The 16,599-nt window shown below is 39.7% G+C and overlaps 1 protein-coding gene across 7 annotated transcripts in view; it reads right to left on the reverse strand.

Annotated features, from left to right (window-relative positions):
* The window catches only part of GRAP2 (GRB2 related adaptor protein 2), a 104,257-nt gene that overhangs the window by 27,714 nt on the left and 59,944 nt on the right, over positions 1-16,599 (reverse strand). Inside the window, exons 1-2 of one of the 7 annotated variants that reach the window (XM_040558988.1) lie at positions 10,619-12,528; positions 2,506-2,599 (exon numbers count right to left, since the gene is read on the reverse strand). The exons of 1 other annotated variant lie outside the window; for it this stretch is intronic. The gene's annotated coding sequence lies outside the window, so the exon portion shown is untranslated. Of the gene's footprint in view, positions 1-2,467; positions 2,600-3,044; positions 3,164-3,359; positions 3,382-10,618; positions 12,529-16,599 lie in introns of those variants that run through there. 5 more of the 7 variants (XM_040559014.1, XM_040559007.1, XM_040558960.1 and 2 more) reach the window with 5 other exon arrangements.

Here is a 16,599-nt window from a genome sequence, read left to right on the forward strand (position 1 = left end):
CAGGGAGCACCCAGGAGCAGGTATCAGCTGAATCTGGAATTTAGATATTAGTCAAAAATCAGCAGCAATGAACCACCAATTTAAACTTCAGTGGAAATAATATATGGAAAATTCTTAGTGTGAGCTGACCTAACATTATGCTCCTTCACTCTTGGTTGTACTTCCAGCTGGAAGCACAAGTTTGCAGAGTCTGTCTGCTTATAGCTCCCACTGAAGTCTAAGCCATGCAGATTTAGCAACTGGAAGTATTACACCATTTTAAAACACATGCTCACCTATGAGGCTTAGGATCCTCAGTTCAAGCCCTTGGGTTTGAAATTCTGGACAAAGACAACGATTTAGCCCTTACTTAAGAAAAAAAAAGAAAGCTATCACTATGAAGATCCTGGTGAAATACTGCAGAGAAAATATTTTCAGAAGGTGAAGGAGGCGAACCTAAAAGATGCTTCATGAGACTACTCAAGGTTATGTCAGAAAGGAGGATGAAGATGGAGAATCTGGCTGTGATATGGAAGCAGGGGGCCACACTTGAACTAATTCTGGAGGAGATGTAACATCAGTTGAGTGGGGCAAGCAGGGCACTAGTATTTCACCTCCAACTAAGAGCAGTCAGGTTTGGTTTTGCACAGAGCTAACAATGTATTTGCATCCAAAGCAAGACTTGCAGCATGTCACGTAGGTAAAGGGTATTGCCAAGATCTGTGTTATTATAATTAAATTTTTTATTGGTAGTGTCCAAGTTATTGTATTCTTTAAATTAAGATTTCCTTACTGCTTAATGCACTGCAGATCCTCCCTACCCCGGCACCTGCACCTCTATTCTGCAAGTTATTGACACCGCACTCAATTAACCTTGTGAATATGTGCTGGACATCGCCTCTCTCAGATTCAGTCATTCTTGCTCAAAGCCACTGTTTGCATACAAACCACTGAATTGCAGTACTTAAATCTCCAAGTAAAATTGCTTTAATGGAAACAAAAATGTATATTCATGACATTTGTATTCATATTAAGTCTCATGTGTTTCTTTATCTGAAAACCTACACATTGGGCATAGCCTACACAGATTCTGCCCTATTAAATAAAGAAGTGTATGCAATTTTGATTAAAAAAAGTTTACAAAAATATACTTTTCTATTTATTTGGGTTACAACTGCAGGCATATTATTTCAGTTTCAACCTATCCACTATGCTTGTATTGGTTTTGTACATCAGATAAAATAGAATGAGCTGGAAACCCAATCTTAATTACTGAGTCCACTCCAAGGCACACTTATTGAGGTACAAAAAGGTGCAATAGCCATTGGAAGTGGTGGTGAAATGGGGAGAGAATCTACACAAAAGGACTCAGGTAATCAGGACAGCAACACAGCATGATCTACGGCAGCTACAAACCAGTTCACAGACCCTCTGAAAATCAGCTCTGGTCCCACCAGCTCGTGCAATTGTGGGAGCGCAATTGTCTTACCTCAGCTTTGCTCTCACGCTCAGACATAGGTGTGCAGACTTCTAAAAAAGCCAGCTGTTGCATTCAACGTTTCACTATGGTTTATGAGGAGAGGACAACATGCTATTTCTTCCATAACACAATAAAACATCATAGTCAGTTGTTCCTATAATTATTCTTGCAAATACACTGTGCTGATGGGAGCATTGTCATCTAAGAATTACCTCATGAAAGAGTTGAAAAGAAATTATGATAATAATATCGCCGGTCTATTGCATCGAATGTGGTGTTTCGATGTTATACCTCTTTTCCTTATTCTTTGGACTGTCTTCCCTATACATAATGCAAACTACTTGGAGCAGCAGGCGGTCACAGATGGTATTCTTCCATATGGTGCAACTTAACAAAAACCAGTGGGTTGGGACTCTTTATGGAATCATACAATAATTAGATTAAAAGGGACTTGTGGAGTTCACCCAGTTCAAGGCCCTGCTCATGGCAGGGATAACTTTGAAATTATATGAGATGAGGATGCAACCCAATTTTTCTACAGTGACTACTCTAATGCAACACCGGTCTCAATCAGGCAATAAGAAGTTATGTACCTGTGTAGATCAAAGACATACTGAAAATCATGTAGGTACAAAATGTTCATTAAATGATTCAAGTTTTCCTTTCACTATGTACCATAAAAGATAAAAAAAAAAAAATAAAAAAAATATCATATTGACTTCAGTGCTAGACTCCAATTATCCAGTTGCATATTATCAAAACACACATTAAAATAATCATTACAATTATTATTTCCTGAATTTTGTACGCCTTCCACTTTTACTACATAACTTTAAACTACATAACTTTAAAAAAATCACTGTTTGTAGATAGAATTCTGAAAAAAAAAAAAAAAAGGCAAAAGAGGAAATAAGGAAATTCCACAATGAAAAAATTAAAATTTCTAGATTAGACACAGCAGATAAAAATTACCAGGCTAGACACTGCAAGACGATCTATGTCATGTACCTTATACAGCTTTCAAGAGGTGCTCCTCTTCTACATACCTTAGAAAACCTGCAGAAGATAGTTTTGAGAGCTGTGAAGTAGGAACCGTGCAGCTCTCACCCTTCAAGACGCATCATGAATGTGGTAAGGGCTCTGCAGTGGGAAACCAGCCAATGGTAAGAATTACTCATCACAAGACTTAAGCAAGGTCCATGCACTTCTCCAAGACTTATCCCCTCAAAATAGGGATTAGTGTGATTACTTCACTGGTGAACTAGATGAATTTTATTGAAACTGAATAAATTAAGAAAATTTTCAATACTAAACTTCCGCTTCCATATAAAAAAAAATAAAAAAAAATACCCAAACCCCTCTGCTGACTGCACTTCCATTTTCTGTTCTGTTTTCTACCAGTTTCTTCTACTCATATCTATTTTACTTGCTATCAGATTTAAGAAACTGTAATATTCAGTTTCATTACTATTGCATATCTTGTGATATTTGATTACAGTACGTTGTCTCTTTAGTCTTGAAGATGAGCTTTGCAGTTTAGCTTGCAGCTTTTCAAAAATTAAGCTATATTTAATAAAATGATTACCTTTGGAACAGAAGCTAATCCCCAAATATCCTGAAAAAGCATTCACTAAATTTTGGCATACTCTTTCTAGGTTGCCCAGCCTGAAAATGGTTGGGCTTCGCAGCCGGTCAAAGAAAGAGGTAGGTGCTCAGCCCTTCCCAAGCTGAAGCCAATTAGGTGTTTGAAATTGTATAGCAAAAGTTGATGCATTTTTCACCACCCCCTTTAGAAAACGTCACGCCAGGCTTGTTTAGAGTGAACAGAAGAACATTTCAAAAAGAACATCCTGCTCGAAAGCTAAAAACATTTCATACAAAAAAGTAAAACTAACCATACCAAACAGAAACAGTTCCAAACAGCAGTAATTCATTAAGAAAATAACTGCTGTTCACCCTGAGAGACTTCCACGATGTTTCACAAACCAGGAATTAAATTCAGCCTCACTTTGTATTTCTTTCATCCTGATTGGCTTCATCAGAGGGAGATGCAGCAATGCTGGGCAGGGTGCAGGGGCCACACACTGCTGTAGTTTCTCCCTGGTGTGTTTTAAAGGATTACAGCTGCTCCTTTGGCTTCTCTTGCTAGAACTACCCAGCAGTTTAATTAAGAAACCCTATTATGAGCTCTTTTCTTGCCGCAGCCTCATTGAGAATGTGCTTCTCTGGACACTTCTGGTATGCAGTAGCTGAGCCAGTAAGCCTGAATATTAGAACATGACAACTGTGTCCTTCGACCTCACATTTGCCCCGGAGGCTACCTCCAGTTTGGCTGCCACTTTCTCTGCCTCTGTATCTATCCCTTCACCTAACAATGAAATCCATCCTCTAGTGCTTTTCAGCAGTGCACAGCAGGTTAGGAGCAGAAGCAACAACTGCCCAATTAAAATCAAAATGTCAGATGTGCAGAAGGCAAACTGAAATCTGCCTGGGCTATCAGGGCAAACACCTTCAGACTTATGCAATTAGCCGAAGGACAATTGATGACCACAGGTAATCAAGCTGTAGTGGAGGGTCTCACTTGCACAAAGTGCGTTAGGACAAATCAGTTAGCACTGAGGCAGAGGGAAGGGCTCGATTCTCTCTGAGTCACTAACACCATCTCCTGAAGTGCAGAGTTTCCTTTGAAATCCCCCCTAAATTACCAGATGAAACCAGAAGGTGCTTAAAAGACTCAAAGCAGTGGTTACAAGTGTGCTACCATTCTCAGTGCCTCTGGAGGCTGTAGCATACAAAGAAAGGCAAAAGCCGTAAAAGCTCTTTAGCTGACTATGGAGAGGAAAGGAATCCTTCAGCTGAGTGGCACCCCTGTTGATTTACTACAGTGATTCAGTGATAATATAGGTAAAAGCAGGTGTGGGGAGCTTTGAGGTTCTACCAAAGAGATGGAAAGCAAGCCAGAAAAAGGAACTCTTATTCAGGAGTTCTAGTGGCCACCAAAGAACTGTCCCCAAGCCGCTACCCTGGCAGGACAACACTGAGGGAGCTCCTCACTCAAACAAGCCCTTCATCTTTCCTCCCCTCTACTTTCCGCACTTCATTTACCTTTCTCTTTAGACTGAGAGCTTGCTGAAGCCTAGGTCATCTTCTGCTATGACTTTTATGACTTTACCTTCATTGCAAGAACTGTTATTTATTTATTTATCATCAAGACAGCTATTGGATAAATAAATTATTGGGATTATTACCTTGATGTAGCTGTTGGAGGTACCTTCCAGGCAGGTGTATTGTATTGACCAAAGCTACCCACCCTGCCACCAAATCACCTGTGCTTTCTGTTCCCTGATACTCCACACTGAGGAATAGTCCTTGAGTAAACCACTTGAATATTAAGGAATTGCCTATTTTTCACAACGGAGAAATAACCTCTGTCAGTGCAAAGGATATGGTGTCAACAGTGTCTGAAAGTCAGCTAAAGCCGTCCTGTGAAGGAACTAATTAATAATAGAGCTCAGGGTGCTTAAGGAGCTGACCCTCAGAAGCTCTGGAGATTTAAGAAAGTATTCCTAAACCCATTCTGAAGCTACAGTTATTAATGAACAATTAATGTCTACAGACATCATCCTGTGTTTGCTTCAACCCTGCTTCCCACAGTGACCTTAACAGCCAAGGGTACCAAATCAGAACAGTATTGAAAAATCAGAACAGTATTGAAAAATCAAAATAAAACCAAAATAAAACTATGGAGGTATTTGCCATGTCTGTGTACTTACAGCTGAGTTGAGTCTTATATTCAAAATTAAAAGCCAGTGTTTTCTTTAATGTATGAGAAGCATCACATTCACTGAGAATTACAACACTAACTGTAAGACCACATAATGAATTTTCTGAGAATTTACAAGTAAATCTACTAACTAATTTAAGAACTAAAATTAATTTAAAATATAGATTCTTGAAGAATCTTGACACTTTGGGTTTGATCTTTTATTTATTTCTCTAAACTTGATAATGGATTAATCCAGATCTTCATTCTACTCAAAGATCACAAAAATCTTGCATTGAAAACATTTGAAGGTTTTCCCAAAATTGGTAGCCTTTTTACCTCTATCTTACTTCTTTATCAAAAAATTCCCCTTCAAAAAACCCTGGTGTTTAATTTTTTCCTTCAGGGGATGCTACAGAGGGACTTTTCAAGATACCCGAGCTGCCCACAGCTAGCATGGCCCTTTCGAATTGTTCATCGCTTCATGCAGGGATTGTCTGCAGACAGCGGAGACTCCATCGTCTTTCGTCAGGGACACTTGGCTTCACTTCTGTTGGAGACAGAGGGAAGCAGCTGCTGCTCTTAATGATGAAACTCCAACTGTGCACAGCGGTATCAGCCCCACTGAGAACTGCCTCGTCGTGATGTCGTGGGAAAGAAAAAATATTTTCTGGAACATCATTTAAAGCTGCTCTGACATCACAAACATTCAGAGGCTTTGATTATTGCATGGGCTCATTACAGCAAAAGGAGAAGACAGCATTAAGCCATTTAGGCATGTATTACAGCTGTAATTACTTGGAATACAGGAGATGGAAACATACACTATACCAAATCACTAGGCAAAGGGTGCCACTGCAGTACATCACTCCTGCTGAAGGTAATGATATGATTATGACAACACCTATATAATCTTCAGCAATGTAATATTGCAATTCTATTCATTCCCTTCTCAAAGTATTTAATGACTTCAATGAATTAAGATTCTCCTTCTGTTCAAGACAGGAAAATACGCTGAGACCAGATTCAGTTCTCCTGTACTGTAGAGAATCAGGAGAATGTTTTAGTTTGATGGATTTAATCTCAGAGATCTGGTACACTGTCAGGATTACCAAAAAAGGAGGAGCCAAACACATTAGGGTTCAACAAAGGCATTATTAATCTGTTAGCATAATGATAACGCAACTTGAAACTTCACATTGTAAACTAATCGCCCTGTTAGAAAGTATTTGTTCCATCCATGCGAGAGCTCTGCATACCCGGCTGACAGAGGGCCGGGTCACCTTTCTCCGAATCATTATGTTTAAACCACTATTTGGGTAGCATACGGGACGTGATAGATGGGTAGTCTGATCTGGTACAGCAAATCCCATGTACAAACAGTCAGACAGAATGCCTCCAGTATCTTATCTTTAGACGCTATACACTTCTGCATGAAAAACAATTATCAGAGCACATTCATGCACCAAGATAATTTTAGAAGTTTGTCCGCATCCTAAGATAATCCCTGTTTAGTTTGCAGGGTTAGGGAGTGTGTCTCCTGTGCCAGAACTCAGCTGTAGCTTGGAGGGGCTACGACCTAGAAACATGATGTTGTTATTTATGTAGCTAGATTTTAAAAATAAAAGAGAGATGCCAGAGCTCTGAGGGTTGAAGTTTTTACTCTAAGGGTTACTGGCAAATTTGTCACGATGAGATAATAAAAAATAAATAAATTGGGGAACTAGAAAGAAACGTCTAGAGAACACAAGGCATACAGTGCCTCAGGGAAAAGAATGGCATGCAATTATAACCATACACTGCTCGGAAAAGATAAAGCTGCATGTAAAAAAGGTTATAGACTTGGGGAAAGGGAGGAAGGATGGATGTTGGAGCTCCGAGAGGGAGGAAAAAAGGATTTCATCATGTATTGGTGCATACTGCTCATTTAGGCATTCCAGTCATTTTCTTTCATCTCATAATATTTCACAGTATTAACCTATGAACTCAGTGCCAGCATAATGTGGCCCTTCTTAGCAAGCTTATTCCTCAAAGGTTAGTCTCCCCTGCTTAGATGTTATTTAAATGGTACTTTAGTGTGGTTCTCTAATCAGCAAAACAATTTAAAAAAATTAAGGCTACAGGAAGAACTCAGACCCTTCCAAGATCACTTTTTTCATTCTCATCTATTTGAAGCTAGCAACAGTATTTACTATATTTCAGAGACAGTATTCTGGGCTAAAGCCAGAAGAAGAAAAGATGCCTTTCCTCTCACCCAGATTACGCAGCTAGGTAAGCCTGATATCCCTGGCACAAGAGGGACCAGAGATCAGAAACATCTGAGTAAAGCATCAACCCACTCAAATGGCTATATCATGGGAATCAGTCTGTACCTCGAAACATGAAGGTGATAGTACCTACTACACTTGTTAGCCTAGCTAGTATCACTACCAATTCCACTCATGTTTGCACAAGCCACTCCCTTTTCCACTCTCTTTTTAAACAGCGCTTATTTGAAAACACATTTAAAATGAGACTGTCAATATAAAACACAGAAAAAAGGCAGCCTTGTCTACTGATTAAGAAACAAGACCAAGAATCCAGTTTCCAAGCCCAGTTCAGGTAAAGCTTTGCTGTGCACCTCCAGACAAGTTACTTGACCTCTCTGAACTGTAGGACACATCTATAAAGCACAGCGTAGTCATACACGGAGGTACTGACATGGGCTGCGGTTATGGCTTTTGAGCCATAAAGCTTGATTCTCAGAAGGCCTGTTCATTTTTGCAGATTGTCAAGTTAGTTAAGCTAGTACGGCTTTAGTACTTCTGATATCTCAACGACTTTACATTCATTTACATAGGTCTGATTATAACTATATAGTAAGAGCATTCATACTGAGCCGTCGTAAGGGCAAACAGGCAAAATTCCCATCAATAGCCAAAAATCTGTGCAGACATTAAGAAGAAAGGTTTATACAGGAAAACTAAAGTTGCTGCTGTATAACTCCCGATGGCAATACACTTCATTTGGTGCTGCCCAAAAGTACGAAGAATGGTGGAAAACTTAGCTGAGAAAACTAGGAAGTCTCCTTCAAGGGAGCTGCAAAATACAGATTTTTGAAATATGTCAAGGGATTTATGGATGCCATTTGTGCTGACTGGAACATGGCTTGCAGCCAGCCGTGAGCCCCAGATCAAGTGTGTGACGAGCATCATATTCCATGTAGCATTTTAAGGAACTGAAAGAAGACAGGATAGTTACATTTCTCTTACACTAAAACCAGACTCTGGAGGGAAAGGAGAAAGGTAGAGGAAGATAGGGCCTTATTATATCGTAAAAACGAAAGAAACTAAAATGAGCCCCAAACACATAGGGATACCAAGTGGTGGTAGAAGTGCTTCGTTACTGGTAAAACATAAGGCATTTCTCCAGCCACAGTGGTTGGGCCCTTCTGACTACTTATATCAGAGACTAAACTTGGCAGCGAGTGTATATCTTACAGCTCCACTAAAAGGAGAATTTCAAGTGAAAATACTGTTAGGGGAAGAAACATAGTGAAGGGGATAAAGATCATTTTCATTATGTCAGGCAGTAAAAATAAACTAAAAGAGACTGCCTACAGCAGTAGTTCCAGACCTGTGGCTTAATAGCAACCTCTTGCCTGCCAAACTTTCAGATATTGCTTGTGGCCACAGAGAGCTGCTGTCAAGCTGCAAACTGATGGGGAGGGCAAAGTGTAACATTGTATGGAGGGCATTACTTCCTCATGCTGCTGCCCTTGAATCAGCGAAAATGGAGGGCACTGGCATATGGTTGCAAGAGTAGAAGGTAAGAAGTGTGGAAAAACATATTCTGTATGACTAGGTAAGGGAAGACAAGGTTTGAAGAGAGAAGTGATGTCTTTTATTATAGAGTAATGGCTATAACTTACGAAAACCAGACAGGCTTCCAGACATACTGTACCTTCTGCAAACTAATGTAAAAAGGTATATGAGATCAGGACAGACAGCTAAGTTGAGCAGCAGAGCCCTGGTACTCTAGGAACTGTAAAAATTCTGTCTTGTGAAAAGCCAATTTTTGTTTTGCCCTGGAAGATACCTCAGTCGTAACAATTTTAGAAGCTGTTTATGGAGAGGAATAGTAGAGACAAAGCTAACTTCCAAATCCAGACAACAAAATTAAGCCAAGTTTATATGGGTACGTTTCACATCGCCTATCCGTCCATCTCCAGGTCACTCTGTTTCCTGCACACAAATGGGAATGACATACAGGGCTACTTTGTGTTTAATCTCTTATCTGGGGAATTACCAAATTTGGATGCAAGAAAGAAACAGAGGTAAATATCACTTGACAGGAAAGGCTGAGGAATTGACTCTGTGGGATACAAACAGGTTTTTTTTTTTTTTTCCCTTCACATGTTTTCTTCATGTCTTTTCCCCAATTCATTTCACCGTCACATCATAGACAGGGTTCATGTCATATTCACAGACCTGGGAGCAGAGGCTAAAGTATGGGCCATGCCAAAACACAAACAGCGGGCAACTCTTCAGGGTTTCTCACCCCAAAGCCTAGCTCTTCCTGCCATACCCATTTACTAGAAACTCAGTTAATACAAAACCTTTCTTCTCCAGACAAGTATGCGACAGCTTCTCCCACTGATGCTGAAAAGAGTTTACATTATTATTTCTTCTAGAAAAATTTTGTGCTAATATGCACTACTAAATAATGTCCTGGAGACTGATATCCTTTTGCTCCGAAGTGTACTGCAAGACAGGTCAAGCGGTACAAGCATTCTCCATACACACAAACATACGTGAAATATACATAGACCGTGCCACACAGCTCTCTAACGTGCCATCCTAACAAAATGTCTCATACCAGTGTTGCATATTGCGCTTACAATCCACCAAAAAGCTTTATAGGAATGTTAACGAAGCAATTAAGGAGAAATTACATTCAGACCTAGTCCCTTGAGACCCCAGCACATTTCACAGGAGACATCAAAAAGAGGGTCAGTGATGCCAGATCCGCAGTTGCCAGAAGCATTTTTTCTTTCTAGGCATCTTGCCCCAGTCAGTATGATCACACTGGGTGTCTCAGAGACACAATATAGCCTGATCTCTCTCAGGGCAACCTTAAAGTTTCTGGGAAATCTGGATCTCCCTTTGCTTTGTCCTTCTGACTATAAAACAATACAAAAGAAAACATTATTTTCTCCTTCCAAGCACATTCCTGATTCCCCATTGACAAACAGAAAAGCTTGATGCAGCTGTGGTGGAAGTGAAAACGCACTGAATTCTCAGCCTTGCATGTAAGACCTTCCTTGTTAAACTCTGCAGAGAATGTCATGCTAGTTTAGCCAACACTACTCTTAAAACTTCATAGCGAAAGAAGCAAGGAGTCAAGCAGATCTGTACCTTTGAGGGCTGGTGGTTGCACTCTGCTGTTTCAGGATCTGTGCTGAGACAAAGTGGTGGGGAGCAGCAGGAGTTTCATAACAAGATAACCAACTTGCCTCCTGCCTTCAGTGCCAGTGCTCAGCACGGGTTGAAGCCTGCAGAGCCATTCAGGACACACAGGTCTTCACTGAGGCATCTTCACCTCTCCCTCGCCAAGCACAGCCAATCAAGCCGGCAGGGTGCAAACCGCAAACCACGCAGGAACTCGCAGGCACGGCAGCTTACAGAGCCGGGTGTGGGGCTCAGCTTAGTGCGGTTTTATTCTACTGCCAGAGTAACAGCTGCTTGAGAGCAGTTTCTGTGAACGCTACAGCTGTTCGCCACTCCAGCTGCATCTCAAGTGTTGGGGCACCCCATAACTTGCTCAACGCTTGGGTATTTGATGCATCTGTCTGGAAAATACCGGACGCTATTGGACACAAACAGTGATTCACAGGAGCAAGCTATCAAGTGTGTCCTGAAAGATACCCTCCTCTCTAATATAGGGTGATGTGTGGTCATAAACTACCAGCATTTGAACTTGTGAGGCACCTCTCCTGCCATACATCCCCTGATGTGACAGAGTCCGCAGGTCACACAGTGCACCTACACGTGAGAAGATGCATCTCTGTAAGAAAATACAAGCAAACAAAAGGATCATCTTGAGCAGCACAGACATGGGCCAAGAGGGAGATAATTTAAGAAAGCAACCAGGATTTCAGCAGGCTCCAGGATTATCATCAATAGGGGAGCTGTCTTTGAGCTGTGAGAAAAAGGCATGAATATCTGACTCTTATTAAAAAAAAAAAAAAAAAAAGGCACATCTGTTTATTTATTTGTTGCACCAGTTTAGTCACTAGCAGGGGTGCACTGCAGGAGGCTGACGGCCTGAAGAGAGCAACTGCCATCTACGTAGAGCGCTAAAGATTTGCCTGGCCAACATCTGTGCTACATCTCTCTCAGATGGCAAAGTATTTATGGACCATGTAAATGCAAGGGGAAAAAAATGTGTAATTAAGGTTTCTCCCCAGGTGATTAAAGGCTGAAAGTACACTGTGGGGCCACTGAATAGGCTGTGCCACCTCACAACTCTGCCATGGGCTCCATCCACCATCCCCACATAAAATGGCGGCAGTCTCCCCTGCCCCAGAGCAGAGGGAGGTGATGGCCCTGCCCGGTGCTTGTCCTGTCCCCATCAGGGCTCAGCCTCACAGAAGTCTTTTATTTTCTTTCATTTTCTTCCCACAGGGCTCCAGTCCCTCCTCCAGCCTGAGGGCTGCCAGCGGCCTGTGGAAGAAGGGACATTGGCAGGAGAAGTTGTTACTGGAGGGCAGGAGCTCCCTTAGGAAACACAGCCCTTTCCCTGGCCCACAGCCATCCGGTGCTGTGCCTGCAGCAGTTAGCACCGGACATTTCAGAGAAGAGTAAAAAAGACTTGACATCAAGTGAAATTTCTCCCTGCAGCCATCACTCAGAGACCGCTTGAAATCATAGCCTAAAAACATCATCTAAATTCTGCCTGGTTGACTGTAAGCAAGGAAAGGACTGTTTGCTGACGCTGAAATAGATTTATAAGTTATCGAGTTCTTGAGTTAGTGATATCCACAGTCCCTGATTTCTTGAGGCCACTTTTCTTGTCCTTGTACCTGTTTGAGGACCTGGATGGGATTCTGTTTCCTTGAGCTAGGTTCAGAGCTTGGCCAAATGTCTGTGCTTTTTCCAGCCTACTGGTCAAAAGCAGAGATACGAAATGTTTTAAACTTCTAATTATTGTTGACTGAAAAACAAGAAGCCAGATTTCTTAGGTTGTATCTGTATCTCTCAATAGACCACAGATGTTACAAATACAAATGAACAAAAAGTTATGATTGATAATAATGAAATATCTAATGTTGGAAAAAAATGTTCTTAATAGTATCTTTCGCCCCCAAAAATTACAGAGAAGGATTAAGGTGTTTTGTGAATTTTTACTAAATTGCTCTCTTGCTCTTTTAATGTCTTAAGCACTTCTGATATGAAATGTTCTGATTTTTCAATTTAAAACTGCTCTTTATCTCAACATTTTCTTTGATTTGAATAAAAGGAAGTAAAACATTAAACCCTTAAGCAAACTTTTTTATATATTTTTTTTGGGTGGGCAAAACATAACTTTCCATTTGGCCTAAGATAAAATACTCTGAACTATTCAGCCAAAAAAAAAAAAAGTATTTTTCATTTTGCATTAGAAACTTTAGTCTTGTAAGCATTTCAATACGTAAATAATTTTCAATATGACTAAAAATCAGTTATACATACAGCACTGTAGGACTAATCACACAGAGTTGGCTCAGGGAGGGAAGCACAGAATGCAAGAATCAGATGTTGATTTCTTGTCTACTAATGCTAATACCTAAACTGTGTTCAACTTCATTTATATAACATGATCTATATGATATTAAAAGACAGGAAAATAATTCATGGGTATACCGAGGCTTTAAGCCTTTATAGTCTCAATGACTTGATTTGAATATTATTTAAATAAGAACACCTATAAAATTTTATATTTCTTCTTTTTGTTTTAAATCTTTTTTTTTTTTTTTTGGTCAGAGGAGGATCTTTTAAGCTTATGACTTGGTTTTGTTATGATTCAACTGTACTAACATATTTTTATCTCTAGAACATCCTACCCCTTTAATATCTTGGAGTAGCAGAAAAATAAATACCTCTGTGCATTAAGAGTATATGATCTGTCAATGTAGAAGTCCTGTGAGGTATCACCCCCCACAAATACTTGTAATGTCATGTCAATGTAGTATACTCTTTTTTACATCTGAAATATTCCTGAGATCCTGAAAGGACATGGAAGTGTATGCCGACATTGTTCATGTTGTTCTTTTTGTATCCATACAGAACTTCAAGCTGTCACTCTCAAACTTTTCACCATTTACTAAAAACAAAGAAACAGGAAGAAGCATGACATGCCCTGTATGATGACAGCACATCTCATCAAAATCCTGGATGTATCAAAATCAAACTGAATGGGGACCTAGATATGAAAAACCTAGATACTAAGTTTTCTGTTCAAGCAAGTTATGATTGCAGCAGGATTATATAATCATTTTGTAAAATAATAATAACAGTAATAATAAAAACAAAAACTAAGTTATGCTGACACATAACTATTGTCAGAGTGCAACTCTGACAGAGGGAGTGAGTAACAAACATACAAAAGCAAAAAAGGAATCTCATGATTGGAGTTTTTAATAGCTTCATTGAAACACATGATAAATTCAGTTTCTCTCAGCAGGAGAGACAGATAAAAATGGACTCCATTTGAAGTGCAAACAACAAAGAGACACAGGGAGTTGTAAAACATACAGCACCCTCCTCATAAACATCCCACTTTCTCTCAGTTCCAAGTGTTTGCAACTGTCTCGCCCTGTGAAATCTTAATTAAACCAATATATTTCCCATCTAAGTCTTTTTGAAGATGTGTGTAGTTTGATAAAAAGTTTAATTAGCTCTATTCTTTAAAAAATTAAAAAGGTACCATTTTTATCTTTTGCTTGAGATTCATGCCTGTCCTTGCATTAAAAATATCCCTCAATCTGGACTGTAGTAGCTAGCAGTCAGGAGAAGCATGCTGGTTAACAGGGCTGGGGGGATGGGGCTGTGATGGAAAGCAAACATTTATTATGAATTTTAATATTTTTACCTTTTGTTCTCATAAAGTTCATTACAGATTGCCTCCCTTCTTGAGACTGGGTGTTTGTCGGGGCTTGAAATCAAATTGATACATGATGAAGGCGGACCCTTCTCTGGTGACTCAGCTGGGAATCGCACAGAAATCTACCCAGCCTGATGCTAACTAATAAAAGGAAGGGAGGGGAACAGGAACATCTCATAAAGCTGTGAAATGACAATTCACAAGCATCATTTAAATCATTTGGAGGCTGCATTCCCTTTTTATGCTATTACTGCATTGACTAAAATGCACCTCCTATTGAGTATACCAGCTGTGAAAGCTGACAGATCCAAGCAGATCAGTCTAGAAACACTGTTGTTACAGTTTAGCAGAGCAATTCACAGACAAATGGAAGCTCTTGTTTTAATTCTGTCACCTCTCTGCTCCTGTTTAGAGCCCATCAGCAATTCCTTAGACAGAATGGTTGCTATAGATTGACATAAGGCATTTCCTTCCCTTCTCCCTAGCTGCAGATATTGTCCTTTTGGTGTAATGTAACTTTCACTGGATCTGACATTTGCATTTGGATCCTGTTATAGGTGTGATCAAAATGCTAACTACGGTAACACCATAAAAGTCAAGTGAAGCCGTGGTTTAATAGTAGAAGGTGTTATGCTGCATTTAAACAAGCTTACTGGAAAATAAAATGATCCATTTCTTCTTTCACTTGCTAGTGCTTGCTGCATTCTTGGTAGACTTTTAATAGTAAAGCACCTGAATATGGTGTTTTCAACATATAAATGTCAAAGCAGTTCATTGTTATGGAATACATTATTGAGAAGGACCAAGCCACTTTCCTTCTAGTTTGGTGTCAAACTGTATTCTCTCCGAAACAAGAGGGGGATAGGCATATTCTCTGTATTTTCTCCTCGGGTCTATCATGGTTGCTGTATTTTTGGTTAAGGGCAGACGAATGTGTTATTGCAGAAAGCAATCTCTTTTCTACCTTCCTCTTTAATTTTCCTACAGTGGAATCCTAGTGTTTGCTGTCCTACACATATGAGAAATAGAGAATGAACCTATTTCTGTCTGTGTGTCTTTCTGCAAAATGTTAAGTGAATCTTTGAACAGTTATATTTGCAGAATTGTGTTAGTTTACAGATTTGGAGAAAATTAACACCACAAGATATGTTTGGCATCACTTAGTGACCGTATTTATGCAAAATAACTTGTTACCTATGGCACTCAGGAGGTACATGAAGAGCTTTATGAAAAATTATTCTGAGGCCAAAGTGAAGGTCAGGGAAGCAACCTCTACTAATCCCTGGGGCCCCCAAGTTCACTAGTGTGAGGGATCAGTGAACTAACACATAGTACAGTTTCTCTTTCAGAGATTATGGACGTGATATATCGATTATGGACGTGATATATCACAGGATGAATGACTGTGGAAAGAACTGGAGGCAGTTCTTTAAGTGCCTCATGCTGTTGGACTGTTTTATCAATAGTGGATCAGAGCTAGTCACACCATTGTCAAGAGGGCTTCTTCAACGTTGAGACACTGAAGAATTACAATTTTCATTTTATGGATAACACTGGAAGGGATCGAGGTAAGGAGGACTTGAGAAGGCCTGTCAATTAAAATTAGGAAGTGTATGGGTGGGTATTTAAACTAATTGCTCAAGGAAAAATAGCAAGTATTTATAGCTGCATGAAGAAATCAGAAAGAGAGTAGGGAAACAAACATTTCCATATTATTTTGGGAGAAAACACAAAAATACCACCACATTTACAGACAATAACTTAGGAAAAAATACATCACCAATGACTTTAGGTTTACATATCAGTGGAAATGTTTTTGATTATAAAGACAGATGAGCTGAAATGCTGAAAACTGAAAAGAAATTAGCATCCAGTTGGCATTTCTGAAAATTACTGGCTTGAAAATAAACAGGAAGAACTAATATTTCCTAGCTATAAAATACATACTAAAATAGATTGGGATTTATATTGAGCTTTCATAGATGTATTTTCCTAGATTAATGAAGGGAATTGCACTGGAGAAGACAGTAAGAGAGAATCTGTGTATAAAAATTCTTTGTTACACAAGCACTAATATGAGAATAGGGTAATTGATGTGGGTGCTTGGTGCTATAATAGCCCGGACAACTTAAGTTACTAAAGAGCATCCCAGGTGTATGTCATTTAGGAAGCAAGTGCTGAAGCTGTTTCACCCAGTAGGTTTGCTCAGTCTGCAGTTCTGACAAATATCACCGGTCAAAACAAGTTGGCTTTG

This window comes from Cygnus olor, chromosome 1, assembly GCF_009769625.2.
Source record: "Cygnus olor isolate bCygOlo1 chromosome 1, bCygOlo1.pri.v2, whole genome shotgun sequence".
Lineage (NCBI taxonomy): Eukaryota > Metazoa > Chordata > Aves > Anseriformes > Anatidae > Cygnus > Cygnus olor.